This window comes from Aquarana catesbeiana, linkage group LG05 (genome assembly GCF_042186555.1).
Source record: "Aquarana catesbeiana isolate 2022-GZ linkage group LG05, ASM4218655v1, whole genome shotgun sequence".
NCBI lineage: Eukaryota > Metazoa > Chordata > Amphibia > Anura > Ranidae > Aquarana > Aquarana catesbeiana.
In genome coordinates this window covers 144,463,215-144,477,263 of record NC_133328.1, presented here as the reverse complement: position 1 = coordinate 144,477,263, position 14,049 = coordinate 144,463,215, and the positions used below count along the sequence as shown (strand labels likewise).

The 14,049-nt window shown below is 40.6% G+C and overlaps 1 protein-coding gene across 4 annotated transcripts in view; it reads right to left on the bottom strand.

The window, feature by feature from the left end:
• Positions 1-14,049, bottom strand: part of RARB (retinoic acid receptor beta) — a 1,235,115-nt gene that overhangs the window by 865,461 nt on the left and 355,605 nt on the right. The window contains exon 3 of one of the 4 annotated variants that reach the window (XM_073630251.1): positions 6,324-6,441. The exons of the other annotated variants lie outside the window; for them this stretch is intronic. The gene's annotated coding sequence lies outside the window, so the exon portion shown is untranslated. The remainder of the gene's footprint in view (positions 1-6,323; positions 6,442-14,049) is intronic. 4 annotated transcript variants of the gene reach the window in all.

Sequence of the window (14,049 nt, the reverse complement as noted above, 5' to 3'; positions counted from 1 at the left end):
AAGAATAAAAAAGTGAAGCCTTCTTTGCCAGAAACTGAAGGCTGCTCAACCAAGGTAACATTCAAGGATGAATATGCTGTATTTGCAGGAGCCAGGAGTCCAGGTGCTGACTGAAAGAGCACACAGAGGGGAAGCCAAATGGCACACGCATGTGCGCAGTGATGCCATACAAATCAAGGCCACATGGGTGCAGAAGCACCCCATTTGACAGAGTTGTGCCGCTGGGATGCCCATCACCTAAAGACACTAACAAAAATCTGAGGCTTGCTGGCAGTGGGGGGAATTGTAGAGGGGATGTCCCTGCAGCATTTTTGCTAGTGTCCAGTCACCTAAAGGTAGCTGCATATAACTCATAGTTAAAATTAAAATTCTGTCTCCAGTACTGTTCCATTAAGAAACACATTTTTGAGTACGCTCTGGTTTGCAAGTGAAAGAGGAGAATATATAAAAGAGGCTTTAGAACATATAGATCCCAAATACAATAGTTATGCCCACAAGAGGTGAGTAGGCAACAGATGTGTGATTTAGGCTAGCCTGTTGAATCACCCAAAATTCAAGCCATGGCTGGCCCTGTCTGCACCAACCAGCTCAAGAAAATAACAAAAATCTATGGTTAAATTGAAAATTGTCAGCTGAAGAGTAACGTTATCCTACCAGATGCTGTCACTGTTTGGGTATTCAGACAGCCACAGGTCACAGGTGTTGCAGCTATGATACTGCATAGCTATACCAATTCATAACTGTGCAGCACCAGCTATAACACCTGTTATGACAACAGCCATTTAATGACAATTCGGTTGAGCGCTAATGTAAGCACACTAGTAATTGTAAGGCCTCCTTCACACGGTCGTTTAACCACATAACCTGGATTCTAGTGGTAAGAATCAGCAGATTATTGTAGCTGGAATGACAGGTGCATGTGAATAGCGATGGGCATTCAGCCCGTACAAAGTATTGACCACGCCAAGTAGTTACCTGCAGTTAGGATTGGATGTTGAAGTCTATATGCATTTGACTGCTTGGTCAATTTGGTCTAACACTTTTTTTGTTTTTGGGTTTAATATTGCTTTAAATGTTCCAGAATACAGCCAAATATTTGTAAATAGGACACATTACCAAAATCAATTGTACAGTTGTCTTCTTATGGGTAGTACATCTAATTTGTGCGTAAGATCTTTAAAATGTTTTCACCTGAAAGGAATTTCATTTATCTTCCTTATTAAAAAATAATGAGAAGGCTAGCAATCTGTTATGCAAAAATTGCTAATAGTGCAGGAAATTTCCAGCTAATTTAGAGACATTAAATTTCCTGCAAGTCTATTTATTTCAGAACAGAATTCATAAAAACAAACTGCTTAGTTAATACAAACCCAGTACTATATAAAACTGTTAGACAACTTGCATGCAAACTGCCATATGGACAATAATTGTTATCTCAAGGGCACCAACATTATTTAACAGTGTGTGCATCAATTTTATAGGGTCAGATATACTTTTACTTTTATTGTTCTATAAGTATTCAGCCAAGCATGGAGACAACCTGACACAGTCTTATTGTTTTGTATGTTAAAGTTCACAGAAACAAATGGCTGCAAAGTAGCAGTGTGAAGCAAATGCTAGAAATAACATTTCTTATATCTGTGACAGGGAAAATCCAAATGATTGCAAGTAAAGCTAAAAGGTAAAAACAGGTATCAGTGTAAACTGACATGTCTACCAGTAACAACAATCTGGGTTTCAAGTCTCCCTGAACTTCACCCTTCATCATAATCCTTATATGCCGTTTCCCATGCCTTCCAGATCATGTATGCATTTTATTTAGTTGACACAGTAAAGGTGGGAACTGCTGCCAAACCCAAGGCATTGAGGGGGCCCAAGACTAACCTTTTTTTTAAATATGGATGTTTTTTTAAACTTCATTTTGTTGATAGCACTAGCAAAATTTACTGTTTTTTTTTTAGTATCTATTAAAGTAGAACTATAGCAGGGTGGGGGGCTCTCAGCTAAGATCGTTCAGCGATAATTTCCCAAGCTCTAATGAACTGACATTTACACCTACCTTTTGATAACCTCCCTATCTGTGACTTGAACTATGACCCTGGGATACCAAGAAGAGCACTCTCTGTGCACATGCTCAGCCTGACAGACAACTCTCAGCGTGCATGCTCAGAAATGCATCACAAACAGGCCGGTAACGTCATCACACCCAACAATGTGCTCCACGAACATTCCACCTCGTCCCCTGGTCTCCTTCCACACACCAGCCAGCTCTCGGGCCCCAGATAAGTGGCGGATAGAGCAGGCGATCTCAGAGATTAAGCTACTACATGCCTGCTTTTAACTGTGCAAATGTGAGTTGCCTGACATTTGTTCCTAATAAATGTTTTAAAAGTCTACACTTAGAGGCGCTTCTTCTTCTTCTCTCTCTCTCTGCATGTACCTCTACATGTACTTTTCTGAAAGAAGACACCTCAGCTGGCATGATAATATCAATACTAGAGCACTCCAAAGAAACAGCAGCTAAACTGGGAAAACAGAAGTGAACACCAGAAGAGGACACCATTAAACACCATCTAGGCAGTTTAATAGAGGTAACTTCCCTGATACAATATAATCTGCATAAGACCTGAGAAAGAACAATGGTGGTAAAAAGCAGGGGGTGCAAGCTAGAAGACAAGTTGTCTTCAGCAGTCAGAGACAGAATCCACCTCACAAATGGCAATTCCAAACAGGATAAACAACATAAAAATGGTGGGACTCCTGGAGACAGTGGAAGGGCCTAATCTCACTGATTTTGTGGAACAGTGGCTTATCAACACTTTAGGAATAATTCTTCACCCTCTGTTCTCTATGAAATGGGTACATAGAACACCTATGTGACTTCTACCACCTGGCCATCCCCCCAGACCAATAATGGGAAGAGTCCTAAATTACAAAGGGAGTTTTAGTGAAACTGGCCAGAGGAAAAAAAAACTGCATACACCGGAGCTACCCAAACATTTTCTCATTTCTTATTTTCTGAGGGGAAGAAACGCTCATCCAATCAGAGAATGCATTGTATTAATTGAGAAAAATATACAGCATTTTGTTAACAGTGGCCATGGCAGGACCTGGAAGACTGTGGTGACCACTGTAGTAGAGGCAAATACTACAGTGATTCTCTGCATCTACAGTGGTCCCACAGGTATGGAATATGCATTTTTACATTGGTCCACGTATGCAATCCAAACCATACCTGGAGTTCAGCTTTACACCCCAATTGGATTGTTGACTGGGGTATGTCTATGACAGTCTTGGATTGCTAGAAGTGGGCTGACTGACACTGGACTTAGGATCAGTGAGACTTAAAAGAGAAGTATTTTTTTTTTTTTTTAAATGTAATAATCATACTTACCTAGGTGGATGCAGCTTCGGTCCGATGCTGCATTTGTCCTCCTGGCGCCTCTATGACTGAGAACCGAGCGATCTAACACTGTCAATCATTCCCACATCTCCCCGAACAGAGAGCCGGTGACTGTCAGTCAGCAGCTCTCTGCTCTGCCCTCCAGGCTCACTGGTGCGCTTGGCTGTGGAGGGTGGGAGCAGCTGGCTCAGGCTCTCAGTGGCTCGCGTGACATCAGCAGACAGCAGACTTCAGCCCACTGTCTGCTGAAAATGGGTCACAGGAGTGCAGAATGAATTGCACTCCTGTGATCCACAGGAGAAATACAGCCAAACAAGCATTGGCTGTACTTCTCCTTTAAGGACAGCATCAAAGAGAAGATGAGTATTGCAGCAAAAGCTTTTTTATTCTGGAAAGGTGAGTTCTTATTTAATATGCTAAATGTTTCCTTTACATGAATTGTCTGTATACATTTATCAGGCTAAAAACTTTGTCATGATAACTGTCCTTTACATTTTACCACAATACACCTTAGATAAGAATGTTAATAACATTTTGAAGCATCAAGAGAAAGACCAAAGGCCACAATGTGCATCTGAAAAAATCTTTCAATGTTACTTAAAATCCCTGCCTCTAATTAGATTGTTCTAGTTAGAATTTCACAGTAAATGCAATTTACTTTTTAAGAGCAATGATGTGTTTTTTTCAGAAAAGCCAATGCAATTGTAATCGTGAGAACATATCTCCTGGAGTGTTACAGAATGTTTAGTACAAAATTCACTGTCGTGAACTTGGATCATCTCATAACCCGAGTATTCAAAGTAATAAAAGTGTTGGTGGTATTCTTTAAAATATATCTATATATATACTAGTGCTTTTATTTAAAAAGGATAAAACGACCCATAAAATTCAAAGGCGCAAGGAATAAATTAGCATTGTTCCAGAACATCACCATAAATCATTTTAAGGTGGTTTCTATTGTTTGGATAACTTTCACAACGCAGTTTGTAAGCGCTGGAAAAGATCACTGGTGATGATTAACAGCCTGCTGTTGGGTTTGCAAGAGATGAAAAAAAAATCATGTTTCCAAGCTCAGACCTCAAGTAAAGTAAGAGTGCATGGACTTTTAGGCAAAGCTAGATTAAAAGAGGAGGAGAGGTGACTTTGGTATCACCCAGAGTCATTAATAATATTGAGCAATAAATCAAAGCTTCAGACAGAACAAAGACGAGCGCAGCAAACAAACAAGGGGATACACACACAACTGAGGCAAGACAGGACAAAACTCTTGAAAGCAACAATTGGGATGGCACTGCCAATAAAATGCAGTTGATTTATGGATGCGTTTAATTCTGAGAATCACAGAAAGTTGACATGGTTCACACATGAAGGCTAAATGTGCTATACATGCCACACGTGACTGTAATGGCAATCAACCACTTTTACTAAAGCCAATACTTGTAAATTAGAGTCCTATAAACATATGATTAGATAATTTTGTAAAATGTTAATTTACATTATTCAGTTTCTCCTTAAATTGACATAATCTTCAATACAAAATATACCATTTAGCCTGGCAAAGTCTATGGCACATAATCACAGATTTAGACATTTGTAGCATAAACAAGATATAATTATCACCATAATTATTTATCATACCTTCTCTAAAAAAAATGTCCTAGGTGTACTAGTTTTACCTTCAAAGAATAAACATAGTGAAAGGATACTGTCCCAACAATTTGATCTAGTGTGTACCTATACTGAACCTAATCATGTCCAGGCAAAGAATTTTTTTTAATTTACCTTGCATATAATTATTTAAAATAACGCATATAATACACCAAATTTACTAAGCTAAGTGAACATTCACTTTTTGCTTTTCCCAAATGATCATTCTGAAACATAACCACTTCAGCCCCGGAGGATCAGGCTGCAGAATGACCGGGCCATTTTTTGTGATTCGGCACTGCGTCGCTTTAACTGACAGTTGTGCAGTCATGCGACATTGTACCCAAACAAAATTGACGTCCTTTTTTTTCCCCACAAATAGAGCTTTCTTTTGGTGGCATTTGATCATCTCTGCGATTTTTATTTTTTGCGCTATAAACAAAAAAGAGCGACAATTTTGAAAAAAATTCAATATTGTTTACTTTTTGCTGTAATAAATATCCCCCAAAAATATATATATAAAAAAAAAATGTTTCCTCGGTTTAGGTTGATATGTATTCTTCTACATATTTTTGGTAAAAAAAATCGCAATAAGCGTATATTGATAGGTTTGCACAAAAGTTATAGCGTCTACAAAATAGGGGATAGCTTTATGGCATTTTTATTACTATTTTTTTTATTAGTAATGGCGGCGATCTGCGATTTTTATTGTGACTGCGACATTATGGCGGACACATCGGACATTTTTGACACTATTTTGGGACCATTGTCATTTATATATGCGTTAAAAATGCATTGATTACTGTGTAAATGAAACTGGCAGTGAAGGAATTAACCACTAGGGGGCGGTGAAGGGGTTAGGTGTGTCCTAGGGAGTGATTCTAACTGTGAGGGGAGTGGGCTTGAACACACAGGACAGTGATCGCTGCTCTCGATGACAGAGAGCTGTGATCACTGTCCTGTCACTAGGCAGAATGGGGAATGCTTTGTTTACAAAAGCATCTCCCCGTTCTACCTCTCCATGACATGATCGCCGGGAGACCGGCGTACATCGAGTCCGCAGGACCGCGGAGCACACAACAGGGGCGCACGCACGAGAAATTCAAAGGGACGTACAGATACACCCATTTGCCCAGCCATGCCATTCTGCTGACGGAAATGTACATGCGGCGGTCGGCCAGCGGTTAAACATTCACTTCTTAAGCTAAAGAGACCTTGTCACTAGACATTTATTTGAACAAACATCTTCCTATAATATTATATGTACATTTACCTTATTTAGTGCATGTTGTTTTCCTGTTAAAGCCTCCCTTGTGTAGACATCCAAAAGCCCTGAAACTGCTTCTATGAGCCATTATCTTGGATATGATGGCAACAGCCTCCTCCATCAGCTGAAATAAGAAAAGGTTATGTTGGGAGGTGAGGGGAGGAACAGAGGAGCTGGACAAGCTTAGGCAGTAGGGATGAGCCCGATGTTCGGCGAATACCGAACATTATGGGGCTCTTGTGGCAAATTTGAGCACAACGGAACATCCCATAATGCACTGCGAGAGCTCAATGCATTGATGTCTGATGATTGGCCAAAGCATGCACCTGACCTGCATGCTTTGGCCAATCACAGAGCGCTCTGCTGTGAGAGCCATGATTGGCCAAAGGCAGGGTGCCTTTAGCCAATCATGGCTCAGGGGGCTAAGTCCACGCCCTACAATATAAAAGGCTGCTTACATTGCGGCCGTATAAAGTGTTATGAATGAGAGAAGTTAGCTAGAGACAGGTTAGTTAGTGCCGTGCAGGCAGTTTAGTATATATATATATATATATATATATATATATATATATATATATATACACACACACACACACACACACACACACACACACACACACACACACACACACACACACACACATATGGAGTATATACAATGTAGTCAGTGTAGTGTAGACTATATATATAGTGCAAGCAATTACACCTTGCTACAATGTAAAGTAGTGAGTGTACATCTTGTATAACAGTGTAAATTTGCTGCCCCCTCAAATTAACTCAACACACAGCCATTAATGTCTAAACCACTGGCAACAAAAGTAAGTACACCCCTACGTGAAAATGTCCAAACTGGGCCCAAAGTGTCAATATTTTGTGTGGCCACCATTATTTTCCAGCACTGCCTTAACCCTCTTGGGCATGGAGTTAACCAGAGCTTCACAGGTTGCCACTGGAGTCCTCTTCCACAACAAAGCTGGTGGATGTTGGAGACCTTGCGCTCCTCCACCTTCCATTTGAGGATGCCCCACAGAAGCTCAATAGGGTTTTGGTCTGGAAACATGTTTGGCCAGTCCATCACCTTTACCCTCAGCTTCTTTAGCAAGGCAGTGGTCGTCTTGGAGGTGTGTTTGGGGTCATTATCATGTTGGAATACTGCCATGGGGCTCAGTCTTCGAATGGAGGGGATCATGCTCTGCTTCAGTATGTCACAGTACATGTTGACATTCATGGTTCCCTCAAAGAACTGTAGATCCCCAGTGCCGGCAGCACTCATGCAGCACCAGACCATGACACTCCCACCACCATGCTTGACTGTAGGCAAGACAGACTTGTCTTTGTACTCCTCACCTGGTTGCCGCCACACACGCTTGACACCGCCTGAGCCAAATAAGTTTATCTTAGTCTCATCAGACCACAGGACATGGTTCCAGTAATCCATGTCCTTAGTCTGCTTGTCTTCAGCAAACTATTTGCAGGCTTTCTTGTGCATCATCTTTAGAGGAGGCATCCTTCTGGGACGACAGCATGCAGACCAATTCGATGCAGTGTGCGGCATATGGTCTGAGCACTGACAGGTTGACCCCCCCACCCCTTCAACCTCTGCAGCAATGCTGGCAGCACTCATACATCTATTTCCCAAAGACAAGCTCTGGATATGATGCTGAGCATGTGCACTCAACTTCTTTGGTCGACCATGGCGAGGCCTGTTCTAAGTGGAACCTGTCCTGTTAAACCGCTGTATGGTCTTGGCCACCGTGCTGCAGCTCAGCTTCAGGGTCTTGGCAATCTTCTTATAGCCTAGGCAATATATATGTAGCTCAACAATTCTTTTTTTCAGATCCTCAGTGAGTTCTTTGCCATGAGGTGCATTTTGAACTTCCAGTGACCAGTATGAGAGAGTGAGAGCGATAACACCAAATTTAACACACCTGCTCCCCATTCACACCTGAGACCTTGTAACACTAACTAGTCACATGACACCAGGGAGGGAAAATGCCTAATTGGGCCCAATTTGGACATTTTCACTTAGGGGTGTACTCACTTTTGTTGCCAGCGGTTTAGACATTAATGGCTGTGTGTTGAGTTATTTTGAGGGGACAGCAAATTTACACTGTTATACAAGCTGTACATGTACTACTTTACATTGTAGCAAAGTGTCATTTCTTCAGTGTTGTCACATGAAAAGATATAATAAAATATTTACAAAAATGTGAGGGGTGTACTCACTGTTGTGAGATACTGTATACTGACAGCACTGAACAGTGTAAATTTGCTGTCCCCTTAAAATAACTCAACACACAGCCATTAATGTCTAAACCGCTGGCAACAAAAATGTGAATGGGTAGCAGGTAATATCTATACAAACTTACTTTTGATATTCGAAAGAGAAATAAAACGTTCCACAAAATATGGGGCAGATGGTTATCCAGCCCACTGACCCTCTCCCCTATACTGCCATAAATGAAGATAATACTGTGAATTTTGTATTTCTCAGTTACCTTGATCCCTGATATGTTCAAAGATGTTTGAAACCGTATTACACTCATTCCCTGATTAATACCTACAACAGAAGTATGTTGCACTGCCTAGTATGATGTCTGTACAATGCACAGTTCCCTTTTCATTACACACTGGAATAGGAGCTTTATGTACCCTGTGTTGTTGTTTTTGTCGTGTTCTTTAATGTATGTATGTCCTAAAAATGCAATGAAAATATCATTTAAAAAAAAAAGAGCGCCCAAATTAAGGTTCTCTAATATGCAAAAAAAACACTTCAAAGAGGAAGTCAACACTTCAACGTGTCCCTTTTCATCTCCTGCACCTCACTATCATTGAGACTGTATATTACATTGATCAAAAGGCACTGGACACTAGAGAGGCCAGACCACTGCTAACTTTCTACATAAAATGTGTATTTGCATTTTAAAGTGCTTCACATTTTAGGTCTTCCAGAGTGCTCTAGAAGTTAACCCAATCTATGTGCAGGCATCATCTTATTATGACTAAATTTTGATTCATGATGACAGTTAATAGCAGACTTTCTTTTTTAATTTTGTCTACCACATACATGATGCTCTTCTTTAACCTCCCTGGTGGTATGATTATTTCAGATTTTTGGTGCTGAAAGCGGTACAATTATTTTGCATGGAAATTTGGCGTTTTATATTGTAGGCCTGTAATTCTTAGGAATAACTCACTTATATCTGTCCAAACAAGAGTCTAGTAAACATCCCGGGTATGATAAAGTTTAAAACACTAAATCATAAACTATAATATTTTAAATAACGATAAATAATTATAAGAAATAATAATAATAAAAATGATTCAATAATGTAACCAAATCAAAAACACTGAAATATGCTCAGTTGCAAAATTATCGCTGTCATTACTTTCAGTGTTTGATGACGGATCGCCCCACAAATCACTATTGCTCAATTCTGCAAGTGATTCTAATTTATTATCGCTGTTTTCTAGCTGGTCTAAAACTGCTTTTGATGTAAAGGGACGGTTTTGGTTGCTATGGACAATCTTCAGTTTCTAGGCAAAAAGAACAGTTTTTATAATATAAAACTGCATGCAGGGCACTGGAGAAACAACTAGGGACAAAAGGGAGTTGAAATAAATTGATACAGTAATGTAATCTGTAAGACTACAGTGTACTGTATATGTATTGTATGTTTTACATTTTGCATTTGGCGTCGTTCTCCTTCCCCATGCGTCACAACGCTCGCAGGGAACGGAGCCCGGGCACAGTGATAGATCGAGCGGAGGTCGGCTCGCTCACACTGCGGGGGAGACATCGCAGGATCCCGGGGACAAGGTAAGTAAGCTATTCCTGGATCCTGTGATGTGATCCCAAGTCTGGCTCGGGGTTACCGCTTTTGGTACTGAAAATCCACCCCGAGCCAGACTCGGGAATACCGCCAAGGAGGTTAAAGTAAAACTAAAGGCAATTTATTTTGCACAGGGTAAAGGAATGATTATAACCCCTGTCAGGTTTTTTGCCAAATGGGGAAAATTCCCTTTACTTCTTGTCCTGTAGGCAACACAGGAATTGAGATGTAATCCCTTCAAAGTAAGGGGATCACTGGTTGTCACCAGAACTAATGTCCCCGTTAGAGGATTTACTCTCTATTCCTGTCTGGTGACCAACCAAAATTTGGGATTTTCTATTACTTTAACTTTCAATGACAACAGTAACAGGACAAATAGAAAGGGCAAATCTCTGTAATTTGGGCACAGACAGCAATGAAAATCTCATGTTTTCTAATCCCTCTCCACTCTGTCCAAATCTAAAAAAAAGTTTGGCCTTTAGTTATACTTTAAATATTGCACAGCTGGGAGATTTTTTTTTTTAATTAGCTCAGGCTGGACCATGTACTTCGCAAGCATTGTATAAAAATAATTCACTATACTATTTGCTTATCTCATAAAATAGTACAAAGTATGCAATATTATACTATTAAAAATGTTGGAAGGAAAACTAGCGTACATTAAAGTTGCCAGGTTTTCACCTTTTGAATGAGCAAACATGACTTTTCTGAAGCATGGTGGGATTTAATGCAGAAAATTCAAGTATAACTGAAGGCAAAGCTTCTTTTGTTGTTGTTCTGGATAAAGTGCAGTGGGGTAGAACATATCTTAGTTTTTTTTTGCTACCTGTGTTTGGGTGCACACCCTCTCTATTTGTTTGGTGACCGTCATCAACAAAAGTGAAATAAAGTTCCACATTTTGAGTGGTTAACAGAACAGAAATAAAAGGAAAATCTTCAAATGAGGACACTAGTTCGGGTGACCCTTGGTGACTATTATGGATTTCTTTCACTTTGGAAGAAATTCCTCTCACTTCCTGTTGTTCTTCTAGGACAGGAAATGAAAGAAAATCTGCACTTTGGGACACAGATGGCAAAAAAGAAAAAAAAACAAGACAGAGGTTGTATCCCCCTGTACTCTATCCAAAATTAAAGAAAAATTTGCCTTCAGTTCTACATTAAAATGTTAGCGCATCTTCTCGCTGGCTTCTTATGGACATTGGTCTTTACCTGTAATGATTAGAGGGTGCAAGATGACATCACTCCCACACATGCGCAGGAGTGCAGTCACCCCGGCACACAAGCAGTGTGCTGGTATGTAAACTGAGCTGCACATGTGCAGCTTAGTGTACAATCTACAGAGGATTGCAAACAGACAGGTAAGTGTATTTTGCTGCAGAGGAGACATTGCATTTCTTCTTTGTAATAAAGAACCTGCCTTTTTCAACGTTACTTCCCATGTAAAAAAACAATTACAGCTTGGGTGTAAATTAGATAAATGGATCTTCCACACCTAAAAAAATTAAAAAAGCAGCTGTGGCTGATATACTCACCTTCTACCAGTGCCATGCCCTGAACTCTTACCTGGCCAACAGTTCAGCCCTGCTAATCCATTGAATTTGGGCTTTTAAACAACCAAAATAAAGAAGTCATTCACTATATGAGAAGATATGGCGGAGATGCACAGACCACAATGAGCAATAGATATTATTGTAAACTGGGCTAAATATACATTCTTGTAAAATATAAATAAAAGACAAATCTAGCTATGTTTTCCTTTAAAAAGCATTAAATGTATCTTACATAAATGAACAAATCTGGCAGAGAGAGGGGGTAGAACTCTGTTTAAAGAATATGTCAACCCAACATTTCTTATTCCCGATATGTGCCTGCTGCCCCATGTACCTGTATGAAAAATATCCCGTTCTATTTGTATTGCTTCTTTTGTATGAAATACCTGGTGTTCCTGCCAGTCCCTCTGCTTTTCTATTAAAAACTGACCAAACTAGGCATGAGAGCACAGCATGGTCAGTTTGCTGGCTGTGCTAAGACCTCAGCCTGCTTTCCTCTAATGATCAGTCTTGTGCTGACATGCCTCCCCCTGCACAGCCATTCACTAGGAAGTTCAGTGTTCTGCTATTTCCCCTCCGTCAGCTCTCTAAGCTCCTTGTCCTCACTTATAAAAATGGGAAAATATAGTTATAATTTTTTTTTATATGTATACACAAATGTTTTGTCTTTCATTTCTGCTTTAAACTGAATGGGTTGTTTTACAAGGTGAGGGTTTACATATGCTTTAACTGCTTGCTGACCGGCTCACACCAATATACATCAGCAGAAGGGCACGTACAGGCATAGTAACATATCTGTCCGTTGCCCTTTAAGACGCGTCTTGTGGGCGTGCGCGCCCGCCACGAGCTCCGTGAGTGTGATTGTGGGTCCTGCAGACTCGATGCCCACGGGGATACCTGCGATCGTCTCACGGAGAGGGAGAAAGCATTTCCCTGTTCTGCTTAGTGACACTGGCACTGATCACAGCTCCCTGTGATCGGGAGCGATGATCAGTGTCGTGTCACACGTAGCCCAGCCCCCCACAGTTAGAATCACTCCCTAGGACACACTTAACCCCTGCAGTGCCCCCTAGTGGTTAACCCCTTCACTGCCAGTCACATTTACACAGTAATCAATGCATTTTTAATCACGCTGTATAAATGTGAATGCTCCCAAAATAGCGCCAAAAGTATCCGATCTGTCCACCATAATGTCGCAGTCACGATAAAAAATGCTGATCTCCACCATTACTTGTAAAAAAAATATATATTAATAAAAATGCCATAAAACTATCCCCTATTTTGTAGCCGCTATAACTTTTGCGCAAACCAATCAATAAACGCCTGTTGCGATTTTTTTTACCAAAAATATGTAGCAGAATATATATTGGCCTAAACTGAGGAAAAAAAATGTTTTTTTAAATATTTTCTGGGGATATTTATTATAGCAAAAAGTAAAAAATAATGTGTTTTTTTTCAAAATTGTCGTTCTTTTTTTGTTTATAGCGCAAAAAATAAACACCGCAGAGGTGATCAAATACCACCAAAAGAAAGCTCTATTTGTGGGAAAAAAAGGACGTCAATTCATCAATTCTGTTTGGGAGCCACGTCGCACGACCGCGCAATTGTCAGTTAAAGCGACGCAGTTCCGAATCACAAAAAACGCTCTGGTCTTTGGCCAGCCAAATGGTCAGGGGCTGATGTGGTTAAACAGTGTGATTTTGCCCATAGGATGGGACAACATATACAGATACAAAATTAGAATATCATCAAAAAGTTAATTTATTTCAGTAATTCAGTTCAAAAAGTGAAACTCATATTTTATATAGATGCAATACACACAGAATGATATATTTCAAGCATTTCTTTCCAGGTATTGGTACATTTGGCAGTGTGGGCAGGTGCCAAGTTCTGCTGGAAAATGAAATCAGCATCTCCATAAAGCTGGTTAGCAGAAGGAAGCATGAAGTGCTCTAGAATTTACTGGTAGAAGGCTGCACTGACTTTGGACTTTATCTGCTTGCCGACCACCTCACGCAGATATACTGCGGCAAAAGGGCACGTACAGGCAGAATCACGTACCTGTACGTTCCCCTTTAAGAGGCGCCCGCGGCAAGCTCCGTGAGTCAGGTCGCGGGTCCCGCGGACTAGATCGCCGCAGGGATACCTGCGATTGCCTCACGGGGAGGAAGAACTGGGAGAAGCTAATGTAAACAAGCATCTCCCCATTCTGCCTAGTGACAGTGTCACTGTTCTCTGCTCCCTGTCATCGGAGCAGAGATCAATGACGTGTCACACACAGCCCATCCCCCCTACAGTTAGAAACGCGCCCCTAGGACACACTTAACCCCTACACTGCCACCTAGTGGT